Below are 13,657 nucleotides of genomic sequence, written 5' to 3' on the forward strand. Positions count from 1 at the left end.
TTTAAGGTCTCCCTGAAGTTGAGTTCCTCTGTAAGATTAGGTTTGCTTTTGCTTCTTTGGTTGCCCGAGGACATCATAAATCTAGGACCACTTAATATTAAATTCTCCATTAGAGGCTTCTCAGATCACACAAGTAGAATACATGAATCTTTTATGAGGGTCAGTTTGTGATATATTGATTGATTTGTTTATTTTTATCCAGGCAAGTTTCCTTACTGTCCCATTTCTGCATGGGGAGAATTTTTTTTTCATTTTTAAAAAATGTTTTATTTATTTTTGAGAGAGAGAGAGAGAGAGAGAGAGAGAGAGACAGCATGAGCAGGGGAGGGTCAGAGAGAGGGAGGGAGACATAGAATCCGAAGACAGGCTAGCTGTCAACACAGAGCCCGATGTGGGGCTCGAATCGACGAACCATGAGATCATGACCTGAGCTGAAGTCAGACACTTAACCGACTGAGCCACTCAGGTGCCCTGAGAATTTATTTCTTATAAACTCTTATACCAAGAAAGTAGTCTTTGGAATCCTGGCTTAAATAAAGTTTCTTATTAGATTCCCCATGTTGGTTAGGCTTTAGACCTTTTCTCTGTAGCCTATCCCCAGTGTGACATTAAAATAGATACTTAAGATCTGTAGGGTCCAATAGAAATGCTTAAGGTTAAAAACTTAAGAATTAAAAACTGCTAAAAACTCTCTTATTAGAGTTTTGGGGATCCTCAGATCCTTCACTTTCAAATAGGTTTTAAAATAACAACAATAAAGAGAAACTAGATTCTACTCAATTTAAGACAGCATTTGATTGTTTTAATCCAGAAGGTCTTTCAATGTCTATTCTGTTACACTATGGAAAATCAATGGGATTTGCCAGCTCCTCTTTCTGGAAAAATTAGTTGACTGTGAGGTCTTTCCTTGTTTTTCAAATATGTGTAGAAACTCTGTCACAATCTTCCTTCGTCATCAGCGTGGCCTTCTTGACTGGAAATGTCACTACCTTTATCTGCCCTGCGGTTTATTCTTAGAAACGTATCTGGGATTTGAGTCTTTCTCCTTATTCCCCTCCCACCACTCTGTTCTAACATGTTGATCCCTACAGCAGGCTCTCAACTGGTCTCATAGGTTTTAATTTTTGTCTTGTCTAATCCAAGTTGCTCGCTACTGCCAAAGTAATCTTTTGAAAACTTTCATTATGCAAACTTACTGACTTACACATGGTTCAGAAACTGTCCTTTGCTCCTGTTTTTCATAGGATACCAAGTCTAATTCCTCCAAACCCTAAGTCCAGGTTGGATTTGAATCCTGAATGGAAACCTGCTGCCCTACCCTGTTGGAGTGGGCAAGTGAATTCCTTGGATTCTCAGCCCTTTGCTGACCCACCCTCCAGGGCCAGGTTATCCACTGCTCTCTTCTCATTGCTGCATCTTTGACAACTCTATGAAGGGTATACTTTTAGAGAGATGGCTATGTTTTGTGTGTGTATTTTTTTATTAAAAAACATTTTAAATTGTAAAATTGACATAACAAAATGTACCATCTTAACCATGTTTAAGTGTGCAATCCAGTATATTAAGTACATTCACAATGTCGTGCAACCTTCCCTACAGTCCATTTCCCAAATGGAAACTCCATACTCATTAAACAGTAACTCCCCATTTGCCGCCTCCTGCCAGCTCTGCTTTGTGTTTTAAGGTGTAAAACCCTTGGCCGTTTTGCTGCGTGTGGCTACCTTGGAAGAGAGCAGTTCATCTCTCTGCGGATTCAGAACAGTGGCAGCCAGGGGCGTCCTCTGAATCACTGCTCTTGCAGTTTACTATTTCATTAAGTCCCCTTTGAGCATTTATCATGGGCCTGCCACCATGGCAGGCTGTAGGAACATAGCGGTGAGGGGGATGCCACACACCATGCCCTCCTGCTGTATGTAGAGGCGAGAACAATATTTAAATCTACACTATTCCTCTCGTGATTCCATCCATATTTCTCCTAGTGGGTGATATTTGATGAACGCGCTCATAGTGTTGAATTGCTCAGACTGACAGTTCAGGGCTTGTACTCGTGTTTCTTGTGCCTGTGAGGGACTCTGGCTGAGGAACAGATGGCATTGCTGATGCTAATATGCAGGAACTCATCCAGCCTCTCTGATCTGGTGCCTTCCTAGTGCTGCCCTCCGGGTTACTCTTCACCACTGCACTGGGAATGCGTTTGGTTCTTTTCTATTTCCTGTTCTCTTTCCTTTCTGTTATGTGTTCATATGACCTTTTCCAAGCATCTTTCCTCTGCTAAGTACTATCTATATTCAGAATAAAAGGATTATAGGTATTAAAAAATGAAAGGTAAAAATATTCAAAAATAAAATATTTTTGAGGTTAGTTCTCTGTCTACTGGGGAGGTGGACTTGCTACCTAGCATCGACAGGCCATGTGACTGCTGTGATGTTGGCGAGATGCACTGTGATTTTGGAGCTTTATTCCACCCAGGAGTCTGGATGGCTTTGCAGGGGAGGTATGCTAATGTGACACAGCGGCTATGCAGGTAATAGCCGTTGAGAGTTGAGAGGGAGGGAGTCTGGGAATTCTAAAATCCACAGCTACGCAGAGACAGCAAGCTGTGCTTAAACATTAGCCACTAAGACTTTAACCAAGAAAACAAAATATACAAAGAAAATGCACAGAAACTAACTGCAGACCCAGAGTCGTGCTTCCTGGTAATGAGATGGCTCAGGGGGCACCTGGGTGGCTCAGTCGGTTAAGTGTCTGACTCTTGATCTCAGCTCAGGTCATGATCTTATTGTACATGAGTTTGAGCCCTACATCGGGCTCTGTGCTGACAACCTAGAGCCTGCTTAGGATTCTCTCTCTCTCTCTCTCTCTGCCCCCCGCCCAACTCTCTCTCTCAAAATAAATAATCTTAAAAAAAAAGTAATGAAATGACTCAGAATTAACTCTTTGTGGAGATTTCCTTCTCTCAAGGCCCTTAGTATTGATTGATAAAGACCATAATTTTATATATTTTGTGTATGTCTATAATTTCTCACCTGCCATAGGGGGAGATTTAACCTCATTTTGAGACTTCATTTTGTAGATTTTAAAAAACAATGAAGATGGCTGCTACTTGATTATGATGTTTAAAATTCTAAATTGTGAAGGCTTCCATGACCTTTGGTTTGAGAGAAAAGATCCAGCTGGTTAAAATACTTTCTGGTAATGGCTGTAATAAGCCTACTTCGCTGAAGCACACGACTGCAGATGACCAGAATGGCTGTTAGTATTTTAAAGCAGGAAGGCCATTAGAAGCTCAGGGTTTTGAAATATAAAACAGCCACCCCTATTCTTCAGCCTCAGATTGCTAGATTCGTACAGCTATGAGAAAAAAAAAATCCAGGTGTCCATAATTCAGCAAAGTTGTTTAGGTCTGATGTAGTGGATGGTCATGCTTGGCCTTGAGCTGCGTGGCAGGGTGGTCCAGACGCTGGATAGCGCCCAGCTTGAGCCACTCTGTCTTACACCCCGAGGTGCCTTAGTTCACTCAGTCTGCCAGGTTGTGGAGAAATCCTCAATACAGAGATACACAGCGATTTGTAGAAGATTGGATTTAGTTTATTCACTACATGTGATCTGAATGTATTTCATGAGAAACTGGTAGTTTGTTGTTATCATAAATAATCAGTGAGAAGTGTTTTTTAAAAAATCTTTTAGGTATGTTTCCCAAGAATTTCTGCAACACTATTTGCCTTGGAGGCTTTTTTCCCCTTTAAACAAGTCACTGTAAAAACTACAAAAAGTTACTGAGTGACATTCCCTTGCTTCAAGTTTTTCTGTTAATTTGCCCATCACCAGGGGCTGTCTTCTGTTTGTATTGAGGTTACACACTATGTAATCTATTAGAAGAGTCTTCCCTGAAAATTCAGGGTCTTTAAAACTCAGTCGGCATCACTACTCTCCCCTACCCCCCCCCAAGTTACTTCAGTGGTGGCAAAAATAACAATTGTCCCCTGGGAAATGAAGCTCATTGCTATGGTAACTAATGAAGGTTGCATCATTCTAGGGCACATTTTTAAAAGCCTGAATTTCAACATGGGTAGACGCCTCGTCTTATTTTATTCAGTAGCTTAGCAACCTGTGGTATACTGTTTGTCACCACCCCCAATCTTCCCTCTTCTCTCAGAAAAGTGACCTATATAGATCGTTTTTTTATTATGGGCACGTTTTCACTGTGAATTTGGTTCAGTTCTTAGGTATGTTTACAATGACCTTATTTTCTGGACCAAAAATTAGGACACATTCTGCATCTGAGAAGTGAAGGCCTTTGTTCTACATCCGTGGCGGCCCACGCTGAGGTCTTTGCGGGTCTTCTGCGTGCTGCACCCCTAAACTGTTGGCGTTATTCTGGGGTTTATCTTTGGCCCTGTTTTCTTCTTCTTCACCAGGGACTTAGCTACTGCTTGTTGGTGGTAACACCCACATCCTGACCCTCAGCTCAGATCTTACCCCTGGACTTCACATAGGCAGGCAGTTCCTTCTCCACAGCCCTCCCTGGAGCGTCCCCACACCCACCCAGCAAGTTCAAGATGAAGTCAGCCTTGCCTTCTACAAAACTCCCTGGTGAACCGTTCATGCAGCATGCCACACCCAGTTAGCCCCGGGACCCTGACGTGTCCGCTTCCTCAATGCTCTCAGTTCTGCCTTCTTTTGTCTAGAGCCGCATCCTTTTTTTGCCTGATTTATTGGTTAACCAAACTGGTTACTTTGGGTAAGCAGGCTTCTTCCCCAGAAAATGAAAAAATTGTGATTTCCTGCCTGGCTCCTTGGCGTCCAGCGGCTCCTCAGAGTCAAACCCAGACTTCTCAGTGTGGCCTACAAAGCCCTGTGTGGCCTTCCGTCTGCTCCTTTGTCCAGCTTGGTTCCCATCACTGCCCCCTGGCCATCCCGGCCTGCTCCTGCCTCCACATGCTGCTCCCCATACGAGGAACATGCCCCGCTCCCCTCCCCCTTCCTCTAGTAAATGCTTCCCATCCTGCATTTCGGACACCATCGTCTCTGGGAGACTTTCTCTCACGTCTCCTAACCCAGGCTCCATTTCAGAGTTAGATCCCCCCACCCTGCCCTCACATGTTTCTTTAATAGCGTGGGCTTCTCCAGCTTGCTGGATGGTGATGCTCTGTGACCCGTCGCCTGCAGCAGGTGGTGAGTTTTGAGAACAGGGGTGGTGTTTGTCTTTGTGGTTCCAGTGTGTTTCACATACTAGCACTTAGTAGGTGTTTAATAAATGTCTGTGAATGAATCAGTGATCAGCAAGTCAATGATTGAATATATATATAAATACATTTGTGAGGCAATGGGGCAGAATTCCTAACTTCTAGATTTTAATCGTCTTGGGAAGTCCAAGTCTTATTCCAGTCTGCAGTTCATTGTCTCCATCAGTATAAGTGGACTCGTAAAGACCACTAGAATTTAGAACAAAGGGTAGATTTTTCCTGGATAGGATGGGGGTGGGGGTGGAACTGGTGTGGTGCTTGGCTACTTGTGTGGATGCACAGACACACACACACATGGTCAGTTCAGCACCTGTGTATTACTAAACTCTATTGCCAGCCTGTGTGTATCAGCATAGTTTGAAACAAGAAAGTCAAGTACAAACCAAAATTCAGGAATCTCATAAAGGGAGCATTTGACTCCCTTGCTTGATTGAAAGTTCTACTCCTCTGTGTGATCACAGGGCTGCCTGTGAGGGTCACACCTGGCTTTGGTCAGGTTGTAGTGGGGTGGGCACTGGATTCAGTTCTTCGGAGGGCGTTGGAGTGAGTTGGGAGGTACGGTCGGCTGCCCTTGCGTTTCTCACTTCTTTAAGGTAGTGCTAGACACTGGCGCGGTGCAGTGAAGGACTTGCACTTCTTCCGCCTCATCCCAGCCAGCCCCATGTACAGATGTCTCGCTTTCGGCCCAGCGTCTGTGCTGCCTTCCGCACAAGGTCTCTGCAGATGTGACTGGAGAACTTGCCGACGGTGGACGGGGTCGGAGGTGGGTGGCTGTCGAGAGGAACGTGTGACGGGTCCCCTTGCTCTGTTACAAACCACGAGCACCGCTTTTGGGCCTGGCATGGAGTGCGCCCTGGGGGCAGGTGCCAAGTATGAGAAAATGTGAGTCCTCCTCCGATTGTATTTAGAGCTCAGTCAAGGAGCAGAGCGGCACTGACCATGCAGTTTTGATAAATACTACAGTCTATCTAACCTCCATTTTCACCTTAAAAATGAAAAGAAAAAGAAAACCCTTTTTAGGTTTAAGGAGTAAATAATATTTAAGTCTAATATTTAGAAGTGACTTTTACCTGTTGAAATGTGGTCAACTGTGTCCAATGTAGAATAAGATTATGCTGTTTTCAAAATAGCCCAGCTGCTTAACTGACAGAGACCCACTGGAGAGATCTTGTCTTACTAGTTTTGAAATGAGAATTGCTTCTCTCTCCCAGCTATCCCGGTGTCTGTTTCTGCCTTTGGTGGGAGCTTGGCAGACAGAGGACCTGGCGAGGAGGACGCTGTACAGTGTGTGGCTCTGCCGGGTTCCTGGGGACCCAGGACCTGGTGTGCAGGGTGAACGCAGTCTCCCTGCCCTTCCTCAGGGGCGTGCATGTCCTCCCAATACACTGACCAATTCACTGGCTTCACCACGACTCCCAACCACAGCTGGAGTTGTTTCCTGAAACTTTTTCCAAGGAAAAAGTTTTGTGCTTACTATTAAGATTTTTGTGCTGCTTTTAAAATATAATTTGCAAAAAAATCAATTCTTACAGGCTTTGTATAGTGGAATTTACACTTATCTAGGAAATCCCTACCTATTCCAATGTTACTTTCGACCTCTAGGTTGTCTAGGATGTAGTGCTGCTGTTTTTTTTTTTTAAAGCTGTTATTATATCTCTGAAGATAAGAGAACAAATATTTTTATAGAATTTTAGTTTTAACTATAAGAGTTCTCAATTGCTCTTAATACATGTTGGTGTAAGGAAGGCAGTGAAGAGAGCACAGAATTTAAAGTAATTGCAGGTTATTAGTTCAAGCAAATTTAAATTCTGTGGGCCTTCTCATCTCTAAAGGATGATTTCTGTTTCAAAGAGCTATCGTAAGGATTAAATGTATACCCAAAGGGTTTGGGGGGCTGTTGCTTTTGTGGAACTGTTTGTCTCTATTACTAGGGTTAAAACTGATTTTAACCTGCCACCCTTTTGACCTACAAAGCTATTTTAAAAATCTTTTTTTTTTTAATTTTTAATGTTTCTTTTTCAGAGAGAGACAGAGTGTGAGTAGGGGAAGGGCAGAGAGAGAGAGAGAGAGACAGACAGACAGACAGACAGACAGACAGAATCCGGAGCAGGCTTCAGGGCTCAAATTCAAGAACTATGAGATCATGACCTGAGCCGAAGTCGGATGCTTAACCGACTGAGCTACCCAGGTGCCCCACAATTAAAAAAAATCTTAAAACAAACTTGTATTAGCTGTATTGATATGTACCTTTTTTACTGGAATTTTTAGAGTCACTGTTACTTAAACATTTACCTGTGTACACATACATACTCACACACGTACATACATACATATCTACGTAACCTTATAACTTATGCATCTGGAAGACTAGGAGCTTTGGCTGCACTAACATCGCAGTAGTTTTAGAACCTGTGTGCAAATGGCTTTGGTGGTACCTTCAGCTCTAATCCTCACATAAGGAACTGCTCCACACCTATGGTTATTTTATTTATTTTGTTATTATTTTTTCCATCTCCAGTTATTTTAAACTCGGTTGGTTGAAAATGAAACTTCCTCCATTTCTCTGCCTTCCTGCCCCTCCCATATGGGGAACAGGTTTGCCCCGGTGCAGTGGTTGAGAGAGAGCAGCCTCCAAAGTTAGACTGTGGGTTCAGATTGTGGCTCTGCATACCCTGGGGGCTCTCTGTGCTTCAGAGCCCTCGGCTGTGATGTGAGATTATAATCACACCTACCCTGTGGGATTGTTGGGAGGCCACATTTGGGATGTTGTGGGCAAAAACCGTTCCCTGAAAAGCCCAGTAGACTTTTTTGTTCGCTTAGAGTAGTATCCATGGCAAATAACTTCTGCCAAGCATCTTGTCTAGCTTGAGGTCTGTTGTCTTCTGTTTATTGGCCTTTGTGCTCTGCCCATCGGGTCACTAGAACAGCTGCTAAGGAAGAAAGGAGCGTGAATCTAGTGTAGACAGCCAACAGTCTCTGCCACCTCGGACTAACCTGTTTTCAATCATCCAGTGAATATTTCTCTTGTATTTGCTGTGTGCCATGCGCTCTGGCAGCCTCCGGGTAGATGGTGGTGAGCAAGATCGTAAGTCGCACATGGTCATGCTTAGTTCTTATTTTTATTTTTCAGATAATAAACACATTTACAAGTAGGTAAATCAAATAACAGATTGTGGCCAATGCAATGAAGGAAATAAATGGAGTAATAGATACTACCACCCCTCCCGAGTCAGCCCTTCCTGAGCCTGCCTCCTTTCTCCACGTGGATGAGATATCTTCCCTACATCGCCTTGCATGGATATAAAATACCTTGTGGCCCTTATCATTCACCACGGCCATGCTAATGTTTAGTTGTCTGTCTGCATGGAGCTCGTGCACGATGTCTGGCGTGCAGCAAATGCCCAGTGCATGTTAAAGAAGTGCATAAGGAGACGGATAAATAATGGACAGCATATCTTTGTAAATTGACCAAAAAATTCCTCACATCAAGGATTCAGATGTTCAGTATGTTGGCAAAGCAGGAATGGTTTTGGATCTTGAACTCTCCCAAGCTATGGTGGATTAGCACATTTTTAGAAAGTGGTGATATTAATAACAATAATAATACTTGTTGGCAGTTACTGAATGTCTGCTCTGTGCTAAGTAAGCACTGTGTCATGGACCTTATGTTTAATCTTTGCAGCAACTTCACACCATAGGTTTGAATTATAATGCTCATTGTCCATGAACTAGGAGCTCTTGGATGACTCAAAGACACCTCTGATGCAAATGTTCAAAATTTTGCTCGCGACTCTCACCCCGTGTCCTGCCCTTTTCCACTGTTTCTCATCTCAGTGAATGGCCACCATCATATCGTCGGACAAACCCCAAACCCAAGGAGAGACATTCCTTTCCTTCATCTTCTCTGTCGGTTAGCATGCATTCAGATCCTGGTAACAAAATCCATCTAAGAGTGGCTTAAGGTAAAAATAAAGGAAACCATCTCACAAGCGAGTCTAAAATCAGTCTGAAGGGTTGCTGGATCCGGGGTATTACGGAGGCCCTTTCCACCCTCAGCCCTGCTGTCCTCACACGTCTGCTTCTGTCTTCAGTCTTGTCTCACAATCCAATGTGGTTGCCTCAACTCCAGGCAAAGTCAGTATTGATTGTTCTTACATTTTTATTGTGGTGAAATTCGCATAGCACATAGTTAACCACTTTAAGATGTACCCCTCAGTGGCATTTAGTGCATTCACAGTGCCGAGCACCCACCAGCTCTGTCTAGTTTCAAAACTTTCTTGTCACCCCTGAAGAGCACACCATTACCTGCTGAGTAATTAACTCCCCAGTTGCCCCACCCCTATCCCCGGACAACCTCTAATCTTTCTGTCCCTATGGATTTGTCTGGTTCTGGACATTTCATTTAAAAGAATAGAACAGTAGGTCACCTTTTTTTCTGGCTTCTTTTGCTTAGCATAATGTTTTTGACGTTCTTACAAGTTCAGCATGTCTCAGTACTCCTTTCCTTTTGTTGACTGATAATATTCTGATATTCTGTACATACTGATATGTACATGGTTTGTTTGCCCATTCATCTGCTGATAGACATTTGAGTTGTTTACACCTATTGGCTATTGTGAATTGTGCTGTTATTTTATTTATTTTTTGTTTCAGTGTAATTAACACACAGTGCTATATTCGTTTCAGGTATACAGTGCAGTGAGTGATTCAACAATTCTGCATTACTCGGTGCTCATCATAAATGTACTCTTAATCCCCTTCACCTTTATTAACCAATCCCCACCCACCTCCCTTCTGGCAAACACCAGTTTGTTCTGTTTTGTTTTTTTTAATAAAGATTTTATTTTTTTTAACTAATCCCTATACCCAGGGTGGAGCTTGAACTCAAAACCCCGAGACCAAGAGTCAAAAGTTCTTCCATCTGAGCCAGCCAGTGCCCCTTGTTCTCTATATTTAAGAGTTTCTTTTCTTATTTGTTTCTTTTTTTCTTTGTTCATTTGTTTTATTTCTGAAATTCCACATATAGTGAAATCATATGGTGTTTGTCTTTCTCAGGCTGACCTTTGTCACTTCTCATTATCCTCTCCATCCAATCCTTGTTGCAAATGGCAAGAATCATGCTGTTATGAACATACATGAACATGTATGTGTTTGCATTACCTGTTTTCAATTCTTTGGAGTATATACCTAAGAGACTTAGTAGGTCATACAGTTTTCTGTTTAGCTTTTTAATGAATTGCCCAACTATTTTAACAGTGGCTGCATCATTTTACATTCCTATCAGCAATGGATGAGGGTTCCTTTTCCACTATAGCCTCTAGAACATTTACTTTCCATTAAAAAAAATTATAGCTTTCCTAGTGACTGTGAAATGATATCTTATTATGGTTTTGATTTGCATTTCCTTTTGACCAGTGATGTTGAGCATCTTTTCATGTGATTGTTGACCATTGTCTTTGGGGAAGTGTCCACTAAAGTCCTTTGTCCACTTTTTAACTCGGTTGTTTGTCATTTTGTTGTTGTTATGGTTGACTTGCAAGAGTTTCTTATACTATGGGCACTAACCCTCCATCATCTGTATGATTTGCAAACATTTTCTCTCACTGTTTTGATGATGTCTCTCAATGCACAGAAGTTTTGAATTTTTATGAGGTCTAACTTATTTATTTTTTGTGCTTGAGCTGTGGTGTCCAATTCAAGAATCCATTGTTGAAAGCATGAATATTTACCTCTGTGTTCTCCTCTAGTAGTTTTAGCTGTAATATTTAAGTCATTGATCTGAGTTAATTTTTGTGTATGGTGTGAAGTTGGGGTTCAACTTCATTTCTCTGAATGTGGTTGTGTAGTTGTCCTGGAGCCATTTATTGAAGATACTATCGCATTCAGTCTGTAGATTGCTTTCGAGAGTATTGTCGTATAAATACCTAGTTTTCCAGTTGATGAACATGGGATGCCAATGCCTTCCCATTTATCTGTATCTTCTTTAATTTCTTTCGGCAATGTTTACAGTTGTCACTATGCAAATCTTTTGCCTCCTTGGTTAAATATATTCCTAGGGGTTTTATTCTTCTGGGTGCTATTAAAAATGGGATTGTTTTTGTAATTTCTTTTCAGATTGCTTGTTGCTGGTATAGAAACTGAACTGATTTTTGTGTGTTGATCTTGTACCTGGCAATTTTTCTTAATTTGTTTATTAGCTTTAGTGGTGCTAATTAATCCACTAATTAATCAGGATTTTCTATAGGTAGAATCATATCATTTACAAATGCAGATTGTTTTACTTCCTCCTTTCCAATTTGGATGCCTTGTATTTCTTCTATTTGTCTAATTAGTCTGGGCAGGATTTCCAGTAATATTGAGTAGCAATGGTGAAAATGGGCATCCTTGTCTTGTACTTGATTTTAGGGAGAAAGTTTTCAGTCTTTTCCATTGAGTATGATGTTACCTGTGAGTTATTGAAGACTACCTTTTATTGGATTAAGAAAATTTCCTTTTATTCCTTGTTTGCTGAGTGTTATTTTACCATGAAAGGTTTTTGAATTTCATCATGTGCTTTTTTGTGTTTGTTGAGATAATCATCTGTGGTTTCCCGCCTTCATTCTGTTTATGTGCTGCATTATGTCGATTGACATTCTTATGTTGAATTGTCTTTTCATTCCTCTGACTTATTCCACTTGGTCATGATATGCAATCCTTTTGATGTGCTGTTGGATTTGTTTTGCTAGATTTTTTCCCTCTATATTCATAAGGGATGTGAGACTATTATTTTTTTTGTGGTATCTTTGACTCTGGTATCAGGTAATGCTGGTCTTGTAAAATATGTGAGGAACTGAGTAGTCCTTCCTTTTTATTTTTTGGAAGGTTGAATAGGATTTTTGTTCATTATTTAAATGTTTGGTTGAATTCAGTGAAGCCATTTGGTCCTGCACTATTATTTTTGTTTACTGATTCACTCTCTTGACTTATTATAGGTCTCTTGACCTATTATTTCTTTTTGGCTAGTTTTGGAAGATTGTGTGTTTCTGGAGATTTTTTTCCATTTAATCTAGATTACCAAATTTACTGGCATACAGTTGTTCATAGGATTCTGTTATAACCCCTATTATTGCTTTTAGGTAGAACATTCCCACTTTCATTTCTTATTTTAATTATTTACATTCTTTTTTTTTTGTCATTAGTTTTTAACTTTGGTGATTTTTCACTGATTCTCTCTTTGGTTTTCTAATCTCTTGTTTTATTTTTTGTTCCAGTCATAATTATATACTTCTAGAACCTGCTGGCTTTGGGTTTAGTGTGCTTTTGTGTTTTTAGTTCCATAGAGTGTAAAGTTAGGTTGTTGATTTGAAATCTTTCTTCTGTTTTAAGGTGGGAATTGACAGCTGTGCCTTTCCCTCTGGTTTTCTTTTTTTTTTGCTTCCTCTCATACATTTTATTATGTTGTATTTTAATTTTTATTCATTTCAAAATATTTTCTGATTTTCCTAGTGATTCTTCTTTGATCCATTGGCTGTTTAAGGCTTTCCCTATACTTGTGATTTTTTCCCCCCAGTTTTTCTTCTCTTACTGATTTTAGATTCATTTTATTGTGGTTGGAGAAGATATTTTGTATGATTTCAGTCTATTAAGATATATTGGAAATTGTTTTATGGCCTAACATGTGGTCCGTTCTAGAGAATGTTCCATGTGCACTTAAGAAGAAAGTGTGTTTGCTGTCGTTGGATGGAGTGTTCTTTATATTTGTTAGATCTAGTTGGTTTATAGTGTTTTTGAAACTCTCTAATTTCTTCTTCATCTACTCTCTTAGATATCCTGTGTATTCTTGAAAGTGGTATATTGAAGTCCCCAACTATTATTGTAGAACTTTCTAGTTCTCCTTTCAGTTTTGTCAGTGTTTGATATGTGTGGCACAAATGTATTTACAATTGTTATGCCTTTCTGATGAATTGATCCTTTGTCAACATATAATACCCTTCTTTGTTTCTTATAACAGCTTTGACTTAGAAATATATTTGGCCTGTTATTAGCATAGCTATCCCAGCTGTCTTTGGGTTTCTATTTCTGTGGAATATCATTTTTCTTTCCTTTCCTTTTAACTTATTTGTGTTTTGGAGTCAAAAGTGAGTCTCCTTTAAGCAGCATAAAGTTGGACCATGTCTTTTTACACCATTCTGCCAGTACTTGTCTTTTAATTTGTAGTTTAATCCTCTTACATTTAAAGTAATTACTGATAAGGTAGAATTTCTGCCACTTTGCTTTGTGTGTGTGTGTGTGTCACATCCTTTTTGTTGCTCAAGTCCCCCACTGTCTCCTTCTTTTATGTTTAATTGAATTTTTCTTGTGTACCATTTTGATTTCTTCCTTTTCTTTGATGTATGTTTTAAAGTTATTTTCTTAGTGGTTGCCAAAGGGAT

At 40.6% G+C, this 13,657-nt stretch overlaps 1 protein-coding gene across 1 annotated transcript in view; it reads left to right on the forward strand.

Moving 5' to 3' along the window:
• Positions 1–13,657, forward strand: part of WDFY2 (WD repeat and FYVE domain containing 2) — a 165,929-nt gene that overhangs the window by 53,682 nt on the left and 98,590 nt on the right. The window lies entirely within an intron of this gene.

This window comes from Suricata suricatta, chromosome 4 (assembly GCF_006229205.1).
Source record: "Suricata suricatta isolate VVHF042 chromosome 4, meerkat_22Aug2017_6uvM2_HiC, whole genome shotgun sequence".
NCBI lineage: Eukaryota > Metazoa > Chordata > Mammalia > Carnivora > Herpestidae > Suricata > Suricata suricatta.